The sequence below is a fragment of the Protopterus annectens genome, chromosome 6.part0, assembly GCF_019279795.1.
Source record: "Protopterus annectens isolate FY-2018-M chromosome 6.part0, PAN1.0, whole genome shotgun sequence".
Taxonomy (NCBI): domain Eukaryota; kingdom Metazoa; phylum Chordata; order Ceratodontiformes; family Protopteridae; genus Protopterus; species Protopterus annectens.
Genome location: NC_056737.1, coordinates 1,438,401,463 through 1,438,429,444, shown reverse-complemented (window position 1 = coordinate 1,438,429,444; position 27,982 = coordinate 1,438,401,463). Strand labels below are relative to the sequence as shown.

The following is a 27,982-nucleotide window of genomic DNA, read 5'->3' as shown; positions in this document are numbered from 1 at the left end:
TTCCTCTGTGTGCTCCGCTTTCCTCCCATGTTCAAAGACATGCATCTGGAGTGTTTCTTCCTGGGCCTCCGCTGAAAATTGGCTTCATTCCAAGTCGGACTTTCCCGGTTAACAAATGTTAAATAAATAAATAAATTATAATCTACCCAATCATTGTCAAACATCACATAGCCTTCTTTTAAACCTCATTCCTTCCCTGTATGTGTTGTTCCCACAATTCCCATTTTTTTCCTATGTAATTTCCCCCTACCCTTTTCTAAAAATCCCAGTTACAATTGTTTTACCTCTCTTACTATATTCACTGCTTCTAGTATGGTGTAGTTGGGATATTTTGCAGTCACCCTAATGATAATGGACATCAGCTGGGTATAACAACCCCGTGTTTCTTATGCTAAAAATATCCCAATTAACAAATTAAAACAAAGAGTGAGAAGATGACACTGAAAAACCAATCAGTAAAAACTAAATGAAAACTCCAGCCAAGCTAGAACTTCCAATGAGTGACCTCCCAAACCTCCTGTAACAGAGGCACATGGGATATATGCAAATACCCCGTGTTTCTTATGCTTCGTCAAACACTCTGCTTGTGCTATGCTGACGAGGTCATAACAAGGCCGAACTATGCATATCCATAGCTAGTGGGGTTTGGCTTTATTGGCCTGAAATTGTCCATTAAAGCGACTTCAAATGTAAAAGTCATGGGCAATCAGAATCGTTATATAGCTGAAACACCTGATGTTAATAAGGGTCATTTGCATATATCCCATGTGCCTCTGTTATAGGAGGTTTGGGAGGTCACTCATTGGAAGTTCTAGCTTGGTTGGAGTTTTCTATCAGAAGTTAGAGGAATATAGGTTTGAGGCCTATATCCCACGGAAATAAAATGCAACTGTAAAAGAAATACAATGAACCTGAGAAGCTGCAGTACATCCATTCAGTTATATTTTATCCCCCTTGCATATCCTCAAACTTGGGACAGCCATTCACCTGCTACTTATATAGTCTACCTCTGAGATCAAATTAGCTGTCAGTGGGTGGATACTCCGAAGTACTGCAACCTTGAATTTTTCATATTCTCACTATACTAGCTCTTTGCGTCTTAATGTTATGTGACTCGTTTGAAATTTCAAATTTTAGCATAAATCTGTTGTACACTGTTATCTTTAGCGATCAGTGCAGGATAGGCTGAGAAGATTTTAAATATAGTAATTATGTTCATATTTTGCTTTTTTCACTCTTAGGTATGATGTAACTGTTTATTACCTGTATTAAGAAAGAACTTCATTTACTAGTAATTAAGCTACAGTGACAAATAAAATGACATACTTAAGTTATTTGTACTTCCTTGCTACTGATCAACTACTCTTACCCCTGGTTTATTTTACAGCTCTGAATTATCAGCTGTGATAACCTTGGTTGCATGATACAGCTTCAAGGGTGTTAACAGTTTGTCCAGCATTAATAAAGGAAAATCAATATAAGACTGATATTGACATTTTTGTATAAACATGTATTGGGATTTTATCCCCGTATTACCATCCTTAAATACAGTGGATATAAAAAGTTTACACACCCCTGTTAAAATGCCAGTTTTTTTGTGATATAAAAAATGAGAACACAATAAATCATTTTTAAACTTTTCCCTCCTTTAATGTGACCTACAGCCTGTACAATGCAATTGAAAAGCAAACAAATCTGTTAGGGGAAAAATATGAAAAATAAAAAATGTACAATAAGCTGGTTACATAAGTGTGCACACCCTTAAACTAATACTTTGTTGAAGCACCTTTTGATTTAATTATAGCATTCAGTCTTCTTGGGTAGGAGTCTATCAGCATGGCACATCTTGACTTGGCAATATTTGCCCACTCTTCCTTGCAAAAGTGCTCCAAATCTGGCAGATTGCGAGAGCATCTCTTGTCCAGAGCCCTCTTCAGGTCACCCCACAGATTTTCAATTGTATTTATGTCTGGGCTCTGGCTGGGCCATTCCAAAACTTCAATTTTCTTCTGGTGAAGCCATTCTTTTGTTGATTTGGATGCACGCTTGGGGTCATTGTCATGCTGAAAGGTTCAGTTCCTCTTCAGCTTTCTAGCAGACGCCTGAATGTTTTGGGCCAAAAGTGACTGGCATTTGGAGCTGTTCATAATTCCCTCCACCTTGACTAAAACCCCAGTTCCAGCTGAAGAAAAGCAACCTCAAAGCACAATACTGCCACCACCATGTGGATGTGTTCTTTAGGTGATGCAAAATGTTGTTTTTGTGCCAAACGTTCCTTTTGGAACTGTGGACAAAAAGTTCAACCTTGGTCTCATCAGACCATAACCTATTTTCCCACATGCTTTCGGGAGACTTGATGTATTGTCTTGCAAATGTTAGCCAGACCTCGGTGTTTTTCTGTGTAAGAAAAGGTTTCCATCTTGCATCCCTACCCCATAGCCCAGACATATGCAGAATATTGGAGATTGTTGTCGCATGCAGTACTCAACCAGTATTTTCCAGAAATTCCTGCAGCTCCTTCAGTGTTGCTGTAGGTCTCTTAGCAGCCTCCCTGACCAGTTTTTGTCTTGTCTTTTCCTCAATTTTGGAGGGACATCCAGTTATTTGCAATGTCACTGTTGTCCCATATTTTCTCCACTTTTTGATGACCATCTTCACTGTGTTTCATGGTATATCCAACGCTGTGGAAAGTTTTTTGTACCTTTCTCCTGACAGATACCAGTCAACAATTAGTTCCCTTTGATGCTTTGTAAGCTGTCTGTGAACCATGACTTTTGCTGTAGCAGGCAAATGAGTAAATGTCAGGACAATCCTTCTAGGACAGCTGAACTTTATTTGGGGTTAATAAGAGTCTCTTTGATGGCAGGTGTGTACCCAAGAAAACCGAATGTTATAATTAAATCAAAAAGTGCATCAACAAAGTATTAGTTTAAGAGTGTGCACACTTATGCGACTAGCATATTGTATGTTTCAACAGATTTGTTTGCTGTTCAACTGAATTGTACAGGTTATAGGTCACATTAAAGGTGGGAAATGTTTTGAAATGATTTATTGTGGTCTAATTTTTTTACATCACAAAAGCCTGGCATTTTAACAGGGGTGTATAATTTTTTTATATCCACTGTATATGGATTTCATGATCATACAGCTATGAAGCATGGGTTAGCACTGCAGGAAGAGAAATATTCCCTGCCCCCCATCTCCAATTTAATGTTGCTGAAAACTACAGTCAAATTGTACCTGCAGTTTAAAAACGTAAATCCCAAAAAGAAAATTTCTTCTTGACGATCAGTTTCTGATAACCCATTACACTAAATACAAACCAGAAACATCAAACAGGCAAAATACAAAAATCATGATGGAACATGACCAGGCGTTATTAATACACTTTGATGTTTTTTGGCCAATAGTTACAACTTTTAATATCTTGCACATGAATAAGTGACAAGGCCATAATAAGTTTATTTACCTGCTGAACAAATAAATATATAAAAAAGAATTTATGGGTATACATATTCATACAGGAAAGGATAATTTAGTCAAGATATTGGAAAAGATGATATTCTGCCCAGGAATATTTAGATACTTGTGGGGCACGGCAGTTTGAAAATGAGATCATTCTTGTTTGTTAAGAAATGAAGCAAAACAAACCGAAATGTATACAAGTAAATCTGTGCTTGGTTTTGACATGCTGATAACATATTTATAGTTGTAAATGTGTTCTGTAACTCTGTAATATCATGAGAGAAAGTGTTAATGACTCAAAATTGGTGGCATTATCTGAACTAACAATTCTTGATTTTTGCACTGGAGGATATTTGTGTATGGATCTGAGACACAGAAAAATATGTGGTTTGTGAACATCATAATATCAATCTCTAATACTTACTATTTAAAAAAATATATATGTGATTGGTATATGCCATCATAATGATTTGTAATAAACATTATTTCAGAAAAGTCAGGAAGCTGTGTTACTTGATCTTGACACAGATTCTGGGACTCTGGGGCTTAGATAAACTAAGTTAATGATATGTTTGACTCACCATGTAATTTGTTCAGCAAACTGATGTATGATTTGTATATAGTTCTACTGAAGGAAAAGTAATAGACTAGCCTCAGTAAAGCGCACACAAGTACAATCCATCTGTCTAGGCAGCTGTGATAATGTAATGCATAATCTCTCTTTTTTTAAATACTCTAATCTTGCATGAGTCACAACTCAATAAAATGATTCAGAATAGAATAATTCTTATAGCACTTGTCTGCTACATTCCATAATGAAAGGTCTATTGATTTTTTATTCCTTTGAAACTCTGCCTTAGAGAAGTTGTCTTTACTGGGAAGTTCTCATATTAAATTTGAATGAATTCTGACAGAAAACTTAATAACTCAATTCTAGGTCCATTATTTACTTTAAAAATGGGAAATGCATTTCTATTCAAATCACAATGATAGTGAAACAACCTTATTGGTGATTATTAACAGTTAATGCTTTAATATTTATAGAAAATTGTTAGAACATTAGCAGCAGCAAATTTCAAAGAATATATATAGAAAGAGAATAAATAGTTTTATTGGTCATTTTGATTGCATTGTTCATTCTCCAGATGAATGCAACACTATATCCATAAGGCTATACAGATAAAGAGCGTGGACATCTTGTGTTTGGGCTTGTCGAAGCTTACTTCTAAAAAAGTTGTTTCATCCCATTGAGTTGAAATCATGACATTCACAAAACTATTATAATGGGGAACTACCTCCACATACAGACCACTGTATCTGGAGAGAATGAAATACCTTTGCAAACTATACTACATGGTCAACAGTACTGAATGACAAATACATCTACTTTATACACTTGCTTTATCCAATTAAATGCAGTAGAGTGTAACTTACCACAGAAAGGAAAGACTGCTAAGCTGCCCCCTGAAAGGTAAGGAAAGTCCGCTAAGCTGCAAAGGCCATAAATGAAATCAGAGGCACTATAATGAATCAGACAGCCAATATATTGCCTTATATATAATGCCAGCCCATATTTGATCTGCCATCAGGTATTGGGGTTGTACCACAACTCTCCAAAAAGTGTAGTGACAGCTCTTAGTGAAACTGACAGCTCTTTCAGCTTTAGAAGACAAACGGATGAAATAAACAACTGAATCAAATTACTTGCCAAATAAGCTATTTCAGCTTTATTCTGTAGATAAATCTCAATTGTCCTAAACCAGTTAAAAAAATGATGGGAACATTTATTTATTATTTTTTAATGAGATGAAATCTACTGAGCTCAGCCTTCACTTTTCAGGCAGACCCCAGTACTGGGGTTATACACTGGATAGCCATGTTTTTAAAAATAAAAGCACAGATGATGGTGAAATTAAACTAATGATGCTGTACATATTTGATTAGGGTTCTGGTTCACTCTTCTGTGAAGTTTGAAGCCTCCCTCCCCTTCTTTGCATAGAAAATCAGCATGGTGTATTTTGCAAGAAGCAATTGGTGAGCACTTTAATGTATATGTCAGATTTAGCCCCCCAGTAGTGAAACTAACAAGTTCTTAGGAATAGATAATTAGCTTCATCCAGTAGCATCTTTGTGTTCGTTGGGGGGGGGGGTCATATACAGCCACTAAGTGTTACTCTGTAGGAAAGAAAACAGAATCACCTATTCAGGGGTTCCCAAAGCATGTGCCGCTTCCTCACAGGGGTGCCGCGAACTAAAGCTTAGCCGCAAAATAAACCACAAACTAATAAGCTTAGTTACTAAGCTTATTAGTTCGCAGTTTATTTTGCAGTCACATTAAAAGTTAATACATGATGATTTAATAAAGATGTTTCTTGTTTTAAAACAAAATTAGCTATGTCCCTCCTAATCCCAACAAAAACAGCCAGTCTTGGGAGAAAAAGTGATGGATTACACTTGAGTTACACATACCTCTCAACCTCTCTACATTATTGGGCTTGCACAATCTAACAGCATTTGTTGACAATGGATCAAAATTAAACTGATCAGCAGAAGTAAATAAATAGTGAATACATACATTTTTCTCTTTTATATCACTAACAAGCTGACTGTTTTATAAGCTATAAATGTGAGAAGAAATACAAGTTACACTGAAAGTGTGCTCTGACTTAAATACCAAAATCTCCTTTCTAATACTCAGAGAGTCTAAATTTTGTATTTATCAGTATTTCTTCCAAAACTGAAAATCAGTGTCCCTAAAATAATTCTTTAAAAAATGTACTGGGCACTGTCAAGGTCAAGGCATAGGAATGAACGATGAACTAGCATGAACTAGCAAACAAGTTCACATCAGCTAGCAAAAACGAATTTGGTGAAAATTGAGAATGCATTAACAACTCTTTTTCATTTGGACTCCTCCTACTAGTGGCCAAAGCACCAAGTTGCTTCCCTTTACACCCAAAGGGCTATCCCAGGGCTAAAAAGATCAGACTAGGCATCTAGTTTTCAGCCTGCAATTTAATGCCCATGCATTTATTTCTTTTTAAAATTCCAATAGCAATGATTTGTATAATAACGTAATCATTGTTCACTATATAGTCGTGAGGCTAATATTATGCTTTCCTTCTCTTGAAAATTTTACAGGTGTTTTGCACCAAGGGGCTACCTCTGGACATCAAACTAACATGGGATTAATTTTCAATTAGCAATAATCATGCCTCAGATAAACCTCATTGGCTATGATACTGCCGCTGCGCAAACTAATATGGGGCAGGCACAAATAATAAGGAACATATAGAAATCGCTTGACCCACCTACTCCCTAATGGATACAATGTATTTCCTTGCTAATCAGTTAGAATCAGTTATGTTTGCCCCACTCATTCTTGAAATGCCACTGTTTTAATTCCATGGCTGCCTCTGGAAAACTATTTCATGCATACACAGCCTATACTTAGCGGAAACCTTCCTTATGTAATTTTTGAGCATCTGTTAGTCTTTAAGGTGTTTGCTCTCTCTCTCTCTCTGTTAATCTGTGTTGACAATTCAATTTATTTAGGGTATTTAAAAGTAGTCAAACATATTATGTGTCTTTCGGCTTTTCCCAGTTAGGGGTCGCCACAGCGGAACTCTGGTCCGCTAATGATTGGTAGATGATTTTTATGTACCGGCTTGCCAGGCCTGATGCACAACCTTCAACGAAGGTACACCCATTCACGCATGTCTCCATGCAGAAGACGCTTTAGCTGAGAATCGAACCGGACAGCGTCTTACTGTGAGGCAACAATGCTACCGCAGCACCACCACTGCAAATAAATAATGACTACCCTCAAAAGCGCGCTGGATTTTGTCCATTTCCATATTTGTTGAGAGTATATCTGGGAATTCAGAAAACAATTATTAAGTTAAACACTCTTTAACTTTCACGAAACACAAGCCTCTACTTCTGAAATCCAAAAGGCTTCACTTGTGTAATAGCTACAACTGCACTATGTTTATATTAACAGTACCATGTACTTCAAGTATTCTAGCAGGAACCAAAAATAAAATAAAGAATAAAATTGAAAGAACAGTGTGAAGGAGAAGCTGTACATAACATACAACTGCGAGTGCAGGAACATGAGTGTTATCCTGAAAGTATAGGCTCTGAAAGCATTCGGGAATTTTCTACTGTTCCTTTAAATCACCTAGAATTTCTGGAGAATGCAAGATGTGGCCAGTGTCTAGCACTTTTTTAGTTTTTGCAGCTCTTCCCAATTAAATGTGAGTGAAACAATTGGATCTAAAAGTAAAGAAAATGAGGACGTGTGCGTACATATTTTTTCTGCTTCAGGTTCGTATTAATAGGTAACACACCTGAGTAGGATGCTGGTAAAGAAAATCGGTGCCCCTTTGGGAGCAAGATATCTGTAAATATATTAAATACCTTTACTGGGGTGTAGTCTATAGTACATATGTATGTCTTTTTATCACTTTGTTTGGCTAACATTGTGGTGCATGAAGTCTGCTCTGGACCTATAGGTGGTAACTGTAATGTGAAATCTGTCATCTTGTAGTAGTTTTAATGTGTATTAGTGGTTTTCTTTTTACCTGGCTACCCAGATGCATGTGTGCAGGTAGTGACACCTATTTTTTCACCTACTTGAGCTGGAGGCTGTTAACACATTTGGTTTTATGCCACCCTCGGTGTGTTGTTTAATTAACCCTGGGTGCAAGTAGCTATGGGGTGCCCACTATCACACAGATATGAAATTGCAGACTGTAAGGACTAGTTAGAATTTTATGGGAGGGGTGCCTTGGGAAAACCTGGATTCAACAAGGGAGCTGAGAATAGAAAACGTTTGGGAACCGCTGACCTATGTCGATAATTAGAAAATCATTCACTTTTTTTTTTTTGTAGGGGTGGTCACCGTATCCATATGTGACCTTCCAATAAGCATGTCAGTTGCAGTTATTCTGCCCCAGCTAAGGCTTTCTTGACAACTTAATCACTTTACTGAAACATTTTGTAGGGTTTCATGTACATTGAACTTCACAGATGCAAATTTATATACATATATATAAATCCATCCATAACCTCTTTGTATCATTTTTGCACATGGGGTCGGGGTGTCACTTCAACAGTAATAATCACCTAGAGCAAAGGTTTAATGTAGGGTTTGCCAGCCATCTATGTATTATTCACAGAGGCTGGGACTTTTTCACTGGAATCACTATGCACTCAAAAACAGAGGAAAATCATAGGTTCATAGGTTGGTTGGTACTAGGCTATCAGCCCTACGGCCTATACAAGCCTAGCCATAACAATTCCCTGGCTATTTCTTCCCACATTATTTACTTTCCTGGACCCCTGTCTAGCAGGGTGACTGACGTGATCCCTGGGGTGAATTTCCTTTCTCCCATCCAATCGTCAAGGTTCCTCTTGAAGAGGTCCAAAGAGGCACTCTGCTTGACATGTATGGGCAATCTATTCCAGAGTCTGGGGAGTCTCTGGGTCAGGAACCTATCCCTCCAGCATGTTTTGTTTATTGTGATGACAAGGTTTAGATCCCTGGAGCGTGTAGCTCTGAGGGATTGGGATTTCTTTAAGTGCAGCATGTCCAACAGCTCTGGGTTTGACATGATTTGCAATTTGTCAAAGTACGTGCATTTATTTCCCTACATACACAATAGCCTGTGAAATGTTTATGGCATGTACAGCCATGTGCATAAACCCTATCAATAATATTAACATGACAAAAATTTTGTATACCTGAGTTCAATCACAAATGTCATTGTTAGGCTGTTCATCATGGAATAGTTAAGCAAAATAATATTAATAATAAGTTAGAACAGCTGAAATACATAGGGAGCATTCAGGCATTAAGGAATAAGGTAAAAGATCATGTACCTTGGGTCAGACAAATTCACTCCTTCACCATTCAGCAGTTTACATTTTTAAGCAGATGATCAGCGTGAGAAATAAATGGTTTTAAAGACCATATGATGAGGTACACAATACCTGTCCCATTCATTTCAGCATACAAAAAATATTACATGGCATAATACTGAATGTATCATAATTTTAGTGTCATTGAAAGAGTACAAGCTGTTGGTCAATCTAGATGTCTGCAATATAACAAAGCAGCAATTGTTTACTGACAAAAACCATATGTCTTTTCTCAGTTTAGAAAGTAGTCCAAAATTATTCCATTGCATTAGTTCTTAAAACATAGTAGTCAACTTTAACATTAAAAAGCTCCATGCACCTAATAGCTATACCAGACCCTTGGCAATTAGTACATCATATGCATCTTATCATATTTTAACAAGTCAGCACTACATTATAAATACATAGTTTGACACTCTAACTTACTGATTTTACATTTAAAATTGAGACCATATTGAGTTATTTACTCATAATAAATTAATTATCCACGTAATCAAATGAAAGACTTTTAGGCATAGAGAGAGATGAGTATCTGACTACAGCTTAGATGATGTGCATTTGATTAATGGCACAAGTGTCTGAGGGATTGGGAAAAGGATGAGAGTGCTCGGCTGACCCCAGCTCACTCATTATGGTGCAGCTAGGTCCACATTACTGCAACTCCTAAAGATGTCTGTGTGTATTGTCTATGTAGATTGACTATGTTTTCTTCCAGTGCTTCAGTCAAGGACTTATTTGATTAATCAGGTAATAATATATGTATGTGTTTGTGGGTGGGGGGGGTGTACATACTCCTTCCCCTGACCAAGCAGCTACTTCAAGTCTGCAGGAAGCAAAATGGCGGGCTGCTAAATAGGACCAGCTAGTTGACCAACTCCATACCATATTCCAGATGAATGGATACATGGACAGAGAGTCCCAGGTAGGAATGAATAGGGTCCTTTGATTGGCCATGGGTACTTTGCTCCCACCTAATGAATAAACTAATAGAGTAGGGGTAATGCACCCTTCATGCAGGATCCCACTGAGTTTGTTTAGGAAAAATGAGGGGATAGATATGATCTGTTGATCTCATGCCTAGTGTCTAGGAGAGTACATACATTTTAGATTAAAATATTTGTGCTTTGTTCAGTAATATTATTTGGCCATGTGTTGTTTGGTAGCATAAAGCATAAGAACCATCAACCTTTCACACAGCTTTAATTGTAAAAATAAAATGAATCAGCAGAATATTTAAATGATTATATATCTATTTTACCTGACACAAATAAAGTTAAAGGGGCATATGCACATCATATAGGTTCACTGACGGTTACTAGGCTAATGGCCCTAGAGGTCTTACAAGCCTAGCTATATTTATTCCCAGTTGTGCTAACTGTTGATGGTTAAATGAGTGAAGTTCACAGAGGTAGTTAATACTGAAGTCTTCTGTCCAGGAGGGACAGGGTCTATATTAGATCACCGAGTGCTTAAAAAAGTGAAACTGTGATTAATCGACCCTGTGTAAGCGAAAGCTTACAATTTCGAACTGTCAGAACAGTGATTTTATTTCCTAGGGAAAGAAAATCGCTGTTCCAAACAAACAAAAAAAAAAAAAACATACTTTAAACATTACATTAAGTGGGGGGCTGTGCCCCCAACACCTCCCTATTTAAATATACCAACTCCAAGACCGCACTACAGTGCCGAAAACGGCAAAGTAACGAAGCGGCCAAGCAAATTCTTTCCCAGGGAAAGAATTCACTTATAAGCTGCTTTGATATTTTGCCATTTCAGGCTTTTGAGTTTGACCAAGATGCATTCGAAAGAATGTATCTTCAGTCTGCTAATAGGGAACTGAAGGACATGGGCACCACCCCAGGAGTGAATTTGTACTCAACCTTCCATTGATCTAGGTTGCACTTGAAGAGGATCAGGAAGGTGCTCTATATCAAGTGAACTGGTATCTTGTTCTAAATAAGTGGCAGTCTTTTAATCTCTCTCTAGCATGACCTGTTCATGTCAGAGGCTAGGTTAACATCTCTAGAGCAAGTGACCCTCATGCAATTTGATTTACGAATGTGTAACATTTCCATCAGGGCTGGGTCAGAGACAACCCAGTAAAGTAGGCACAGGTCACCCCTTAGCAACCTGTAGGAGACAGAAAATAGTGACAGGGCTTTCAATCTTTCCATGTAAGACTTTTGTGTACCCTATAATTTTTTGGTGAGAAATCTCTCTGGTCTCTCCACTTGTTGCAAGTGTCTGGTGAGGTACATGCAGAAGGAAGCAATGTATTCAAATATTGGTCTGATGAGGGCCAAGTATAGTGGAATTGTAAAATCCTTAGATCTAATTTGATGCATTTACTACTAAGATGTGCCACATAGAAGGATTTCCTTACTACTGTGAATACGTGGTGGTCAAAGCTTAGGCTACTATCAGATCATGTACCACTGGGTCTACCACTAGGTGAGTGTTGTCTATAATATAATGAGCAGGGACATCAGCTTTTCCAAAAGGGAATAATAATGCACTTTTTTTTGCATTTAGATTTAATTTGTCGCTTTGGCACCAATCATTTGGCTGCAATAACCCTGTCTGTAGTATATTCACATTGTGGGGGACTTGGTGATTGCTCCCAATTTGCAATCCTCAGCAAACTTGGTCAGCCACAGGCTGTCCAAGTTTGCCTGGACTTCTGAGAAATAAATTTCAAACAATAAGGTGCCCAGCACAGAATCCTGTAGTATGCTACTGGTGATTGTTTTTTTTGCTAGAGACGAAGTCACCCACTTTGACAGTATGTGTCCTGTCAGTGAGCTGGTTGGCTATCCATCTGGTAATGTAGGAGTTAATTCCCAACTGGGAGAGTTTCTGTATAATACTTGAGTAAGGGATTGTGTCAAATGCCTTAATTAGGTCAAGATAGGTGGTATGCACTGTCTTTCTCTCGTCCAGGGCTTTGGCAACTTTCTCAAAGTTTAACAGGCATCATCTAACTTTAATTAATCCGGACTGGGTTGTGTTCAGAGTTTGGCGATTCCTATGTCCTTGTTAATAAGGTCCATAATGATTCATTCCATGGCCTTGCAGATGAGGCTAGTGGATCATTTGGGAGTATAATTCCCAGAGTCAGTTGTCGGTCCCCACTTTGTGCAGAGGGATTACTGCTGCTTGTCCTCCATTCCATCAGAACATAGCCAGTTCACAGGCTGCGGTTAAGCAAGGATCTGAGTGGGTGTGCTTGGCCATGTTTTAAGTCGTTTAAAAGGCAACCTGGGATGTTGTCTGGTCCCATTGATGCCATGTTTTGGGCCCTGGAGAGCAATGGGATGACCTTCTCTCTTGAGATAATAGGTTGAGGAATGGTGGCAGGTATGCTTTCGGGGATGACTGGAGGGGGCGGGGGGGTGGAGCTTCCCCCAAATGTGTCAGCTAGCAGGTTGACTGTTACCTCCAGCTGAGTATGGGTGGTGCCATCCACAACAAGATCAGCTCATAGCTGGGTATTCTCTTTTAGATTGTGGAAGTATTTAAAGAATGCCTTGTGATTATCCTTAGCTAGTGAGGCTATTTTTGTTTTGTAATTAGATTAGCTTTGGAGGACTTGACGAGATCGCTAATTTGTTTGTTTAAAGTAGAGAGGGACTTCTTCCTCTGCTGAGCCAGTTCCGTCTTGTTCTTGAACATTAACTTCTTTTTGTTATCGCCTGCTTATACTAGGGGTCCACCATGGTGGCTTTTTTTCAGCAAGACCTGGTTTTAATCCAGTCAGGTACAGCTGATTCTATACAACTGCGTACATGGTTATACAGGGAATTGGGGGCACCTCTGCAAAGGAGTACAGGTTATCTGCATTTGACAGGGCTTTGAAACTTTTTGTACCATCACTTAGTAGGAGGTAGTTTGTTTTTGAAAAATTCCTAATGCATTTTTGAGCCTGATGGGGTATCTGGTCTTATAATTACATCAAATGAGACTAATTTATGGTTCGAAATTACCAGCTACGCCATCACAGGAGGGTGCAATGCTCTCACATATTAGTGAATACTATGTCCAGGTCATTTAAGCTTCTTCTGGATGTGCTTGACTAGCTGTTCCAGAGCATTTGCATTGACAAAGTCCAAGAGCCAGCATGTTCATGGTCGTGTATGCTTCCCAGTCGATGGTAGGGTAATTAAAAATCACTCATGCATAAGGTGCTGGGTTATATGGCAAGTTATTTCTGTAAGTCCAGGTATGTGATTATGCATTCCTGTTTCATGGTGGGGGGACCTATAGCTAGGTATGATATGGTAGGTGGCCTTGCCTGTAGTTAATTAGACATGGAGTAGTTCAAGAGAGTCATACTGTTTAACCAGTCTTGGGGTGCACTTATCATTAATGAAGATGGATACACCTCCTTCTTTGGTTCTTTCACGCTCGGTTTCCAAGTAGATTCACAGCCACCCAATCTGCTGCAGCTCTTGTCATGCTGGCAGTTGTAGTTTCACTTCTGCTTACTCTTGCTGTTACATATTAGTGCTCTTTTTAGAATCACCATTCTGTGCTTAATGACTATTGACAAAATATGTGCAGCCATATCAAACAAATACCTCATATATAAAGAAACCCATAGCCGCATAAACAAACTCTTAGACTGCAGACTGTTTAACTAATACACAGTGTCATCTCTGCCTAATAATTCCCCTTAATCAATGAATAAGAGCTGTGAAGCCATCCTAGAAAATGTGTGTTACACTGCCCAACAAAACATCAGGTATTATCAAAGTGCTTAAACTTACTTAAACTATATAATCAGAATGGCATGAGACATCATCTGTGTACAGTATCTGGACAGAGTGCAGCTTTTCTGAGATCTAAAATATCAGGTTCCATCACAACAATCTGCTAAATGCATTACTATCCACACCCCTGCATCATTCTGTAAGGCACTGACTTTGCAGCTCTATAATAATCCTAAAATTGTAGACAGGTTATAATGAAATTCATAATGTCAGACAGAAACAGCAGTCTTGGCAGGGAGCCAGGAGAAAGCAAGCTGTGAAGGGCATTCATTTATTCACGCATTCATTCATTTTCTGACACTCACTGTATCCTGGTCATGATTGTCAAAGAATATGCTGTCATACCAGAAAGCTACAACAAACAATAAGCCTGAATACCAGTCAAAACACATACATGCACAGACAAACACATACGTTGAACATGTGACTAAGGAAAATTTAGAGCATTGCCATTTCAACTGAAAGTATAATGTCTGGGATGTGATAGGATGCTGCAAACCTCAGCAAAAATTCATACTGACAAAGGGAAAATGTATAGACTTCAAAAGGAAGACACAACAACTGGGAACCAAGTCAGAATACCAAGCATCTTAAAACACTTCAAAAGATTATTGTATAAAGTATTCACAGAAGAGGAACTTGGTTAACATTTCTGAAAACATATGCAAAAGACTGTTTCAGAAACTGCACTCAGAATTCCAACAATGCTAACTGCAGTTCATAGAGAAAACCCTCTCGGTTTGTAGGCTGTTGATCCATGAGGACCTTTAGAAGCCTAGGAAATACATTCTCATGAAGGTTTTTAGGCATTATATTTTAAGTATGGGTCAAATGACGTTGCCTACAAAGAAAGCACACATTAAAATCTCTGTCATTCATTAACTATGGAAAGTTTTATGCAGGGTAAAAGACACACAGTAGATGATAGATTCTCAGTCTCCGCTAATGTTATGAAATCAATCCATCTCTTTCTACAGTCTAAACATACTGAAGTACCAAACTTTTATGACAGACCACAAGGGTCTCCACAGAAGCCTTAATCTTGTTGTGCACTTAAGTACTAGATTTGTGGAGTCTGCTGCATGTGTTTGAGTGCCACTAGCTTGAGATACATTTGTTGTCTGCTACTTGCTCTAATTGGAAAGTGCACTAACTCTCACCATTCCAACAGCCTGATTATAGTAAATCATCTCTCCCTCCCAGCACCCTACCCTACTTACCTACATAACACTACCAGAATCCAGTAATAGCTATAAAACTCCCAAGTGGTCCCCAACCCTAACCATTGGAATCCCATCCCTAACTAAAGTCTCCCATCACTCCTTAAACCTAAACTTTTACTCTTCTCCTTCACGCCCTGACACTAAAACAGCACTCTCACTCCCTAACCCTAAGCCCCCGCCCCTTCAATAAATATAAAATTCCCTTCTCACACCTTAATAATCCTAAAGTCCATGATCACTTTCTCACCCTAAACTCCCTTCCAACTCCCTAATCCTAAAATCCTCTGCCCAATTAATAAACCTTAAACTCCCTGTCTTGTCATTAACTGTAAACACCTTTCTTTGTCCCCAAAACCTAAAACATCCTTCACACTCCCTGAACCTAAAACCTCCTTCTGATCGCCATCTAAAACCCCTGCCCTCAATCTCGTTCACATGACCACTGCGCTAACCTTGCCTGAAATCATATATTGTGTTCAGGTGAGATATGGCAGCTCCACTCTCTCACCATGGCTGTCAAACCAATATTCAAGTTTGAGCATGAGCAGATGGCCGAAAGAGCTAACAGTTGCCAGAGTCCCTAGCTGTGAGGTACTAGCATTCCAGCAATCAGGGCTCAGATGGCTATAGTACAATAATAAGCAATTAAAAAAGAAAAAGCTCATTTAGGACTCATTTGCATGTCTTTGCAACAATCACGTAATGCATTTGGAATAACTATGTTAAGTGTTTTCTCAGTGTAGACACACACACACACACACACACACACACACACACACACACCCTTACAGTATCTACTTGCTCTAACAGTCCTTTTGCTGCCCAAGACAAAATAAAAACATGGTGCACATTCCCATCTCGTCACTCCAAAATAGCATGGAAGAGCTTGTCATTGAATCCTTCGGTCATGTTATTCCAATTCACAAAGCATGGCTCACATCAGACTTAGGTAATTTTAGAGCCATCTGCATGACCACTATATAATGTAATATCATGGAGATAATTATAATGCAGTTTATACAAAATGATACAGAGTATGTGCATTTGCCAGCTGTGGAATGGCATAGGTTTGTTTCTGGGTGAACATGCCTTCTGAATCTAGGAAACACCCTTGGAAGAGGAAATAGCAGCTCTTAATGTGGGGCTAGCAGTGCATGCTGATTATCTTGTCATTTTCACATTATTTAGCAATATTGCAAAACTATGAATAACTGAGAAATTAATAACATTAATTGTTAATTCTTATACAAGTGAGTTGGGAAAATATTTGTTAAGAAGAAAGGGCACAACATGTTAAGGAAAAGTGTTACCTTACCTCTCTCAACATGGGTTACAAGTGGTGCCCCACTGGGCTCTGTATTGGGAGCACTTCTTTTTGCATTGTTCTTCTGAGATATACAAGTAGGAAATGTTCTACAGCTAATAAATTCTGTTGATTATTACAAGCTGAGTAGCATAATTATTTCAGTAAAAGTTGCTGAGATTCTCCAATACAGCCTACAAAAATATGCATCTATAGAGTATTAATGGATTAATGACCTTATCCTAAATACCAAAAAAATGTAGCATCATGAGACTTGAGAAAAGGGCATAAATTAAGATTACACAATAACTGGTCAAATTACAAAAATGTATGCCATCATTAAGAAGCTAGGGAAAATGGAAGACAGAAATGTAAAATGTTATCAGTGTTTATTGATCAACGTCAAGAAAGCATATTCCCCAGCCCTTCTACTTCTAAAACCATGCACTCTCACTCCAGAAAAATATTTGTGCCACTTTATAATTTACTAATCTAACTCCTTATCAAATGTAATATTGTATTTGGCAGCATTCGTAAAAATACCTGAATGAACTTGAAAATGTATAAGGACTGCTTACCAGAAAAAAAAAATAAATTAAACCAGACATTATACTATTCCTTGCAAGATTATGAAATAATGTTCCACTTATTGTCAAGAGAAGTCATTATTAATGTTTTTATTTATTTATTTATTTATTTAGTTATGTATTTACTGATCCAGGAAGAGACTCCAAGACCGTCAAATGAAGACAATAATTCGATAAAAAGGCAATTCCTTTATTCGACTGTTAGATGATAAAATCCAAAGGTTAAAGTGAGGAAACAGCAGTATAAGACAAGCGCTTTCGCTTGGGTAATACCAAGCTTTATCAAGTCAAAAACAGTTTCTTTCAAAAGAAGCTACTGTTTAAATAAAAGTCTTAGTTGATCACATGCTTAATTACAGCTGGGTCTCATTAAAGAAATTAGAGGTGTCATGAGCAAATAAATAAGCAACTCAATCAAGTGAGCATAAAAAATTTTGAAATCCACACTGCTTGTGACATGATGCGTAACTAATGTACCATGTTGGTACCTTTATAAAATTACATACATGAATTATTCAATAAAAAGAAAAAGAAAAAAAGCAGTGTTGAAAATGTAAGTAAAAGTAGGAATAAAAATAAAAATAAAAATAGGGATTGTATACAAACCAAATGGATTTAAAATCAGCAATATAGAATAGGCTAAAATGTGTATATTACATTCTTGTTGATCATGTAGGAATGATAGCATAATACAAATAAATGGCACGCAATTGATAGGTTGTAAGATGTATATAAAATGTGTGTAAAGTGAGGTATGAGGTGGTAATGTTGTAGAAAAACATGTTACAGCCTGGTTCTTCTGAGCTTCAACACTGAGCCTATGCTAAGTGTACCATTTAGCCCCGGAGGCCTACCTGCATCTAACCTGAGCTGCCAAATCAGCTCCCTGTATTCCAGGGTAGATTCCCAATCACCTCCTCTAGTACTGGGGTTCACTTGCTCAAGAATCATGAAAGAGAGTTTGTAATTATGACATGTGAGTGAATGTTTGAAAAAGGCATTACTTTCCTTTTTCTTTTCAATGTCATGAATATGCTCGTACAACCTTTTCCTGAATTCTCTCTCTGTTTTACCTATGTAAAAGGCACCACAGGTGATGCAGAGCCCAATGTAGACCACTCCTTTAGTTGCACATGAAAAATGGCCAGGAGATCTGATGTGAATGTGTCTAGATTTTAGGTAAATGTGAGATTTGTTTATGATAAGAGGACACTGCTTGCAGGCACCACATTTAAAGGTGCCTTTGTTTTGTTGTAGGTTGTGAGTAGTTGTTGTAAGTTTCTTCTCAAAGATTTCTTTGAGGTTTTGCCCCCTCTTCCTAACAAAATTGGGCTTGGCTGGAATAATGTTCCTGAAGTCATCATTACCGGCCAGCACAAACCAATATGTATTTACTGATATTTGTTACCAGGAAAGTCCAACTGGACACAGGCTTCCCTTTTTCAGTTCATGTTCCAAGGTATCATGTTTTATGCAATCAATATTTAAAATAAATTTTATAATGCAGTTTCAGTGAATACATAGCATAAGAGGCAGTATATTACAATTTATATTGATATTCACAAACATTAAATGTACAACCCTTCTACTGAGACTTAAATAGAAGAGTGGTGTATAAGATAGGTAGGAGTAATTTAACAAATACAATAGAGTGAGGGTATTAGAGGAGGTAATCAAGTCTGAGTGTTAACAGAAAAGTAGTGATGGAAATGTAATTTGGTTATGCTAATTAGTAGTAGGTATAGTAGTTTAAGAAGTACAATAAAGTGAGGTATTAGAAGGGGATAAGCAAGTTAAGTGATTTAGGGCTTTAAAGGGAGGTATAAGAAAGGAGATAAAGGGTGTTTGAGAATTATGTCCCAGATAAGGAGCAGAGACAAAGCCAGAAGGCAGAGAGGAAGTATTTTATTAATGGTTTGAAAAGAAGTTGTGTGATACACCTAATTGATAAAGGAATTTTATTCCACGTTAGTGGTATATTAGTTTTACTATTGTTTCTGCGAACGACATTCTATCTGCTGCAATGTGCCAAAAACAGAATGTCGAATGCACAAGGACTTTTGCACCAGATAGTCGACTCCACTTATGCGAATGCACAACTGCATTCGCATAAGTGGAAATTGACTATCTGCATGGAGATTGCGGTACAGTGGGGAGTGGAAATTCATCCACATCCCCACTATAGTGCGATCTCGAAGTTAGAACATATAAGTGGGGGGTGTGGGGGGGCATCCCCCCACATGGGTGCAAAAACGTGATAGCTGTATAAGAGTTTGATTTACATCAGCTCCTATACAACTATCACGTGGTGGTTTCGACAACAATGTCGAGTCAAATTCATCAAGTATTTGGTTCGACATTGTGTACGTTTTTTTTTTTTACTTTTGGTATTACCATTCGTTTATTTGAACGGAAAATGTTTTTTTTTCCGTTCAAATAAACAATAGTAAACCGGTATATTATTGGAATAGAGAATGAATACAGCACCCCTCTGTGATTTGTAGATGGTGAGCAGCTGTTTATTATTTGGCCAAAGGAGACAATTTGGAAGACAGGATTGGAGTAGGGATCTAGTCACTGGGCTGGCAGAAGGGTTATGGATGATTTTATGCATTAAGCAGAGATGAGTATAAAATAGGTGCTGAGGACGCTCGGGCCATTTACGTGTCTTTAATACCAAGGACTGGTGAGTCCAGTAATGTTTGTTGCAAGTGAATCTGGAAACTTTTTTATAGCACTGCTCAGGTATGAAACTAAATGAGGCTTGTAGGGGCTCCATTCAGGATGGAGGGTAAGAGGTAAGTGGCAAGGAATTTCTTTACTCTGTGTAGAGTGCCTGTTTTTGATTGGTTTAATTGATGTTGTTGTGGGTATGTAAACTGAATTTAAGAATGTCACTGATTGTCATGCCAAGTAGTTTTGTATATGGGGTAGCATCAATCGTGGTAATACTTAAGGAAGACATTTTAAAGTTGTTTTTTTCATGGAAATGTAATTTTGAAAAAAATGGAGTATTTTAATTTTTCTGGACTTTAGTAGCAGGTGATTATCCTGTTGCCAGCTTTCAACTGCGTTAAAGGCTTCTTGACAGTAATTCTCTGAAGATGTATTAGGTTGTCAAAAATGCATATTAGAGTAGAATCATCAGCATACAGTATGAGGGAAGCTTCCTGTGAGGACTTATGTAAATTGTTAGTGAATATAGAGTAGAGAGCTGAGAATGGAGCCCTGTGGCACACCTATACTGATAGAAAAGAAAAAAGAAAGGAAGAAAAGATGGGAAGTCATTTAACAGACTCGTGCCTCTCGGTTAAGTAGTTGTTAAACCATAGCAGTGTGGGCTGTGATAGTCAGAGGGAAGGCAGTTGGCAGAAGTGTTTTTGGTAACTGACTAGATCAAAAGTTCTAGAGTAATCAAGGAACATAAAGCAAACAAGTTTGCCTCTGTCTCTGGCTTTGTTAATAGTATCTGTGAAAGTTAATCAGGCCATGGTAGTGCCATAGGCGGGTCTAAAACCATGCTGTGTTGGAGTCAAGAGTTTTTCCTGAAAAATATTTGAAATTTCTGGTAAATGCACTTCTCCAGAATGTTTATCAAAGGGGATAATATGGCAGTAATTCTGAAACTGTCTAATATCAGATGAGGTTCCTCCTTTATGAAGGGCGATGATGAAGAATTTTTTTGCATAGAGAAGGAATGTATGATTCCTTGATAGATCTGTTAATTCGAAGAGACACCGGATAAATGATGGATATGTCAGCAAGCTTGAGGTATTCTTCTGGAAGTTTATGTACTGAAGGAGAACAGGATTTCAGTTTAAGAAACAGTGATTAGATGTAGGAGGTTGGGATAGTGAAATAGAGGATGTTTTCTGTCTGAAGATAGTGTCTTTCAGGCTTGTTGGGAGGAAAATCTTAATTTAGGGCTTTAATAATTTCTATAAAATGTGTGTTAAATTGAGCAGCCATTTCAGAGGGAGTAGTATTTGAGACAAGCTTAGGAGTGGTGGATGTTCCATGGTGTATTATTAAAAGAAGACCAGAATTTTTTTGAGTTGGAAGACTGATTAAGTAAGGAGTTACTGTATAGATTTTCTTGTCTATGATAATCTTTCTTTTAGTACAGTTACATAGTTCTTTAAAGTGTAGTAGGATTTGGGAAGATCTATATTTTAACCAGTATTTCCAGGCTCTATCTCTTTCACATATTACGTACCTGCTTTGAGTAGATAACGAAGGAGTATGGTTATCCTTTATTTTTTTTTTTTGTTCTGGGTTTGAGCCAGACTATTGAGTGTTTTCATGAAACGTGAGTTAAATCTATGTACAACTTCAATGAGTTAATATTTATCAGGATAGACCAGTTAAAGGAGCTTAGAATTCTATTAAATGCATCAGGATTAAAATTAGTGAATTTACAGGAAGTTTTAATAAGTGTTGATTGATATTATGGGTACTGACTCTACTTGCATATAGAGGGAGGTGATCACTGAGGAAATCAGAAAGGGTATCACTGGATGCATACTTAGTGGAATAAATATCCTACAGAAAAAATATTGGTATATGTATGGTAGCATATCAGTATGGAGAAAAAGCAATCAAACATACTGAAGGCCAGAAAGTTGCATAAGAAATAAACTCATAAAACTCTGAATTTGTTGAACTGTCATACTTTAAGAAGTGCTAAAATGACTAAGAACGGGAACATAAATGTTAAAAATGTGACAGTAATTTGGTTTTCAACTGCTGGACCATTTACTGAATGACTGTTAGAGAAAGAAGTTATACCATTTACCAGCTTTTAAAGTCATAGATGTACAATTTTATTTAGAAACTACTAAAAGGTACAACTGATTGCTGTTATGATTCTTTCAAATGTTGTAAAGACATAAATATTAAGTTCTGCTAACTACTAAAAGGTACAACTGATTGCTGTTATGATTCTTTCAAATGTTGTAAAGACATAAATATCAAGTTCTGCTAAAACAAACAAAAAAAAAAACAAATAAGGATTTCAAATAAAAAGGACAGAAAAAAAACAGAAGCTACAAGTAAATGGTTTATCTTTTAATAATGCTGAAAGATAAATCAAAAACAGTATCCACAGTTGTTCAGTTTCAGGATTAAAAGAGTAAAGGCATGGAGTACAAATGGACTCAATAAGAAAAATGCACCTCAAATGTCTCGTGGACTATATGTGCTTGGACTAAAAGGTAATATTCCACAATGTTCTAACAGCTGCAGCAAAAGCAATGTAATCTCCAAGCTAATTTCTCAAGTGGTTTGAGGTCCTAAAGGCAAAGAAATAGCTCAGAGGTGGTTGTTAGCATTCCCAGGTGGTGGTCAAAGTGGGTCAGTCCATTTATAAAAATGATGGCCCACTGCATTTAACTACCTATTTGGAAGATGTTCACAGCCAGTAGATTAAAAATGAAATAAGACATGTTAATCTTTAATACAACATCAAAGACAACTAAGCATCTGTGACTGTGAAATAAGATATACAGAAAACTGATGGAAATAAACAAGTACAGTGTGCATTAAAATAAACTCTTTGTGGTGAATAATAGCCTAAGTAATAATAGCCTAGGCAAGAACTTTGATTGCATTATAGTCAATGATTACCAGTAGGCATTATCTATCTATATAAGTATTTATTTACTTATTATTTGATAACGGGATATATGGGCTGGCCATCTAACCCTTCTTAGCCACAACCCAAGCTGAAACAGCAGAAATACATTAGTTTAACCCTTTGAGCAACATTATCAAATATAATACAGAAAAGTTTTAATACAAAAGTTTGTCCCTATGTGCACTATTATAAAACATCTAATATACAACATAAAACATTTCTATGAGTGAATACATTCTCTGTTCAAAATATGGAAAAAAATAGCCTAGCACAGATCCTTACATATATAAAAACAGAGAAAAATATAAATGTATACAACATACAATATTATAAACATAAGCACACAGTTTCTTTGGATCAACAGGTACTGTGGTATATGAGCTTAACCATAGTCACGGCTGCAACTGCATACAGATTTCTCATTTATATTTTAGAATAACTACTGGTTTTATAATGCACTGATACAATACAGAATAAAATGAAAGACCGGTTCATCTGTGGTTTGAATACATTTTAGTCATAGGACAAAAGTAAAATGATCAGCTAAGCCTTCAGGTTTTGTTTTAAATGTAATATTGACTCTGCTGTAGGGATATGCATGTTTTCACATAGAACTGCTTCTCAAAATTTAAGCACAATGGATAGAAATGAATGCAGAAGGAGTTCTCAATCAGAGAGTATTATAAATGTGAACTGTAGCTCAGAAAAAGTACAGTTTTGTACCTACCATAAATGTAGATGTCCGATAGGAATGCATCTGCAGTCCTTACAAATGGGTTGTCCTGTCGTCAGGCAGCCCTTCGGTCGGCCGGATTCCAAAGTCTGGGTCTGGCCTCGGCTGGTGTCGCACTTCACCCGACGTCATAGCTGCAGTTATTCGGGTATAAAGGCATCAGCCGACGCCATTTTCCTCAGTGTTTCTTGCCCCAGATACCAGGTGCCCTCTAGGAAGGCTAAATTTGGATAAATGCAAATGATTCCAAATAGTAGAGAGCAAACAAAAAATAAGCATGTATGTACATATATATATACAAACAAATACACCATAATAGATTCCCCCAGCTAGCTACAAGATGGGCAAATACCCTAGGAGTACCACAGAGGGGAAGGAGGGAGGGTAATCCTGACTGCAGATGCATTCCTATCGGACATCTACATTTATGGTAGGTACAAAACTGTACTATGTCCTTCAAGGATGCATCTGCAGTCCTTACAAATGGGTAGAATACCATAGCCAAACTGGGGGAGGAGGAGAAATGAAATTATGGTGTAGTTAAGATCCCTTGCAAAACAGCAGTGGCAAAACCTGCTCGGGATCTAGAGTATAAAGGTAAATTATAATGCTTGGCAAATGTATGCACGGAGCTCCAAGTAGCAGCCTCTGAAATGTCTTTGGTAGCCACTCCTCGTAGAAAAACTGTGGTAGTGGCTGTAGCCCTTGTAGAGTGAGGTCTGATGTTTTCTGGAGTTTTCTTCCCATGGTAGGAGTAACAAAATCTAATGCAATTTTCTATCCACTTAGAGATTGTCTGTTTTGAAATTGCTTTTCCTTCCATTCCTGTTGCATATGCTACCAGTAGCTGGTCAGTTTTTCTATTGCCCTTGGTCCTGTCCAGGTAGTAGCGTAATTGTCTATGCACATCCAAGGTATGCAACAGTCTTTCTCCCCTGTTCTGTGGGTTGGGGAATAATGTAGGTAGGTGGATAGCCTGATTCAAAGATACTTTGGAGACCACCTTAGGCATAAAAGTAGGATTTGTTCTCATGGACACTCTATCTTGATGGAAGATCAGGAAGGGCTGTACTGCCATTAATGCCTGTAGCTCAGATACCCTTCTTGCTGAAGTGATTGCCAGTAGGAAAGCAGTTTTCCATGATAAGTATTGTAATTCTGCTGTTGCTGCTGGTTCAAATGGAGGGAGTGTCAATTTTTCTAGTACAAAGTTCAAGTCCCATGCTGGCAATGGTGGCTTCCTAGGTGGTTTTACATTCTTAATTCCTCTCAGAAACTGCCTGAGCAGAGGATGTGAGAAGACTGGAGGATCCAAGTCGTATTCTGCTGAAATAGCTGATGCATGAATCTTAATGGAAGAATAGGACAGGCCTTTGTGGAAGAGCTCTGCCAAGTATTCCAGGATGTTGGCTATGTTTACCAGTGACACATTCTCTCCTTTTGCATTACTCCAAATGGAATATCTTTTCCATTTTGCTGAATAATTTTTCCTTGTTGAGGGTCTGCGAGACTCCAAGATAATGTCTTTAACCCTTTGGGATAAATTTGGGTTATTTGTTCTTATGCAATGTTCCAGGCAGTTAGCTGCAGTGTTTTCAGGTTTGGATGCAGGGTGTTGTAGTTGTTCTGTGTTAACAGCTAGGGAACAAGGGGTAGGGGCCATATTTGTTCCCGAGACATGCTCCTCAGTAATGGGTACCAATGTTGTCTTGGCCAGTCTGGAGCTATCAGAGTGATCCTTGGACGGTCCTCTTTGATCTTCAATAGCACCTTGTGCATCAAAGGAAGTGGTGGGAATGCATATGCTGTCAGGTTTTTCCAACTGAAAGTTAGGGAGTCCACCTTCCAAGCAAGTGGGTGGTACGTCCTTGTGCAGAATTTCTTTAGTTGGTGATTGTGAGGGGATGCAAATAAGTCTATTTGTGGGAGTCCCCATTTTCTTGTAATGGTTTTGAAGATGTCCGGATGCAGCATCCATTCGTGGGCATCCGTGGTAGTCCTGCTGAGTATGTCTGCTAGAATGTTTTCTTTTCCTGGTACAAAAATTGCTTGTAACTGGATGTTGTAACTCAGGGCCACATTCCAGAGGTCCATTGCCATCCGGCATAGAGGGTACGAATGTGTGCCTCCCTGTTTGTTGATGAACCACATAACTGTGGTGTTGTCTGTCCTTATCAACAGTTGACCTTGTCGAAGAAATGGTCTGAATGTCTGAATTGCCAGTTTTACTGCCAGCATTTCCTTTTGATTTATGTGTAGGTGCAGCTGGTCTTGAGTCCATAAACCTTGTATGCACTTGTCCAGCATGTGGGCCCCCCAACCGAGGTCTGAGGCGTCCGTGGTGATGGTTTGGCTTGGTTGAGTGTTGTGGAAGGGCAATCCTTTGTTTGATTGACAGGCCTGAGCTCACCATTGGGATTCTTGCTTCAGGCATGGTATTATTGGAATTTGGGTTTCTAGGCTGTGCTTGTGCTGAGACCATAAATTCCTTAGGTACCACTGTAACTTTCTCATATGCAGTCTGGCATGTGGAACCAATATTATGCAGGATGCCATGAAACCCAAGGCTTGCAGGACTTTTCTTGCTGTTAGATGGTTCTGCTTTGTTAATGCCAAGAAGTATAGAGGGAGTTGCTCCTGTTTTTCTACTGTTAGGAATGCCATTTGTTTCGATGTGTCCAGCTCTGCACCCAAGAAGGTTATCCTTTGGGATGGTATCAGCCTTGACTTTTTTATATTGACTGTGTATCCCAGGGCTTGTAGTAGGTAAATGACCCTTTTCAAGTCTTCTACTAACTTGTTTTTGTTGTCCGCTTGTATCAGGCAGTCGTCCAGGTAAGGGTAGATTTGGATTCCCTGAAGCCTGCAATGAGCAATTACTGATGCCAAGCATTTCGTGAACACTCTGGGTGCAGTAGATAAGCCAAAGGGCAATGCTGAGAATTGATAATGCTCTGATCCTGCAAGAAATCTGAGGTATCTTCTGCAATTTGGTCGTATGGGGATGTGCAAGTATGCCTCCTTGAGATCTAGAGTTACCAGCCATGACTCCTTGCCCAGCATGGGAAGAAGCTGCTGTAGGGTCAGCATTTTGAATTTTGGAACAATGAGGAATGTGTTTAAAGTGGACAGGTCGAGAATAGGTCTCCATTTGCTTTCTTTTCTTGGTACCAGGAAGAGTCTGGAGTAAAATCCCTGTCCTTGCTCCATAGATGGTACCTTTTCCACAGCTCTCATTTTTGATAATTGAGTTATTTGTTTTAGAGCTTCTGCCTTTTGATTTGGAGGTAGGTTTGGCATTCCTCTCTTCCCTGGTAGAGTATGGAAGTGAAACCTGTAACCCTGGTCTATTGTCTGCAAAATCCACTTGTCTCTTGTGATGTAATGCCAGTTTACTGAAAATAAAGCTAGCTTCCCGCCCAAGGGTGCTTCTAGTTGTTCCCTGGTAGGCGGTGCTAGAGCCAAGTCACTGTGATTGTCCTGTAGTAGTGGTGGTGGCTGTGTCTGTGGCTGCACCTCGCTGGTTGTTACCCTGCCACTGGCGTCCCCTGTAGGCACCCCTGGATTGACTTCTGGCTCTTGAACGCCTATTCCTGCCTCTCTGGGCTCTGGAGGAGTCTGGAAAGGACCAATTCTTGGAGGGCCAATTCCTGCTAAACCTTGGAGGTTGGACCTGTAAGAAATCTTTCACTGTTTGGACAGATTTTGCCTTCTCTTCCATCTTCTTCAGCACCTGTTGTGCAGGAGAACCAAACAAAATGATCTTGTCCATGGGAGCATCTAGTAATTTTGATTTAACATGGTCTGGTAAGGCCTGCTCTTTTAACCATGCGTGCCTTCTGATAACTGTGCCAGTCATGGCTGATCTAAAGGAAGCCTCCAGTGCATCATAGCCGCATTTTAAGGAATGGTTACTGACCTGCTGAATGTTATGTACCATTTCCTGAACAGATTTTTTGTCTAATGGTTCATCCGAGGACAGCTTTTTGGTTAACTGGTCTAGCATAAATTCTTGATACTGGATCATGTGGAATTGACAGTTCAATGCTCTAGCTGAAAGAGTAGCAGAAGTGTAAACTTTTTTACCCCATCTCTCTAAGGACCTGGATTCCCTTTCAGAGGGGAGGGGGTTTTTGGCAGAGGTAGCTGCTACAGCCTTAGGACCCTGGGAGATAGTCTCGGGATCTGCAGAAGGAGCCTTATACAAATGGTAATGTGTGTCCGGGACCCTGTAGTACCTATCGGGCTTAGCAGGGGCCGGAGGTAGTGAAACAGGAGCAGTACAAGCATCATTAAAAGCATCATCTACAAGACAGAACTGGAGGAATGGCTAAAGGCCTAT

General features: G+C 38.5%; 1 protein-coding gene and 1 non-coding gene across 2 annotated transcripts in view; both read right to left on the bottom strand.

Annotated features, from left to right (window-relative positions):
- The window catches only part of THSD7B (thrombospondin type 1 domain containing 7B), a 6,482,604-nt gene that overhangs the window by 4,322,954 nt on the left and 2,131,668 nt on the right, over positions 1–27,982 (bottom strand). The window lies entirely within an intron of this gene.
- LOC122805095 lies at positions 6,588–6,725 on the bottom strand. Its single transcript, XR_006365307.1, has one exon. It is a non-coding gene; the product is annotated as a U4 spliceosomal RNA (small nuclear RNA).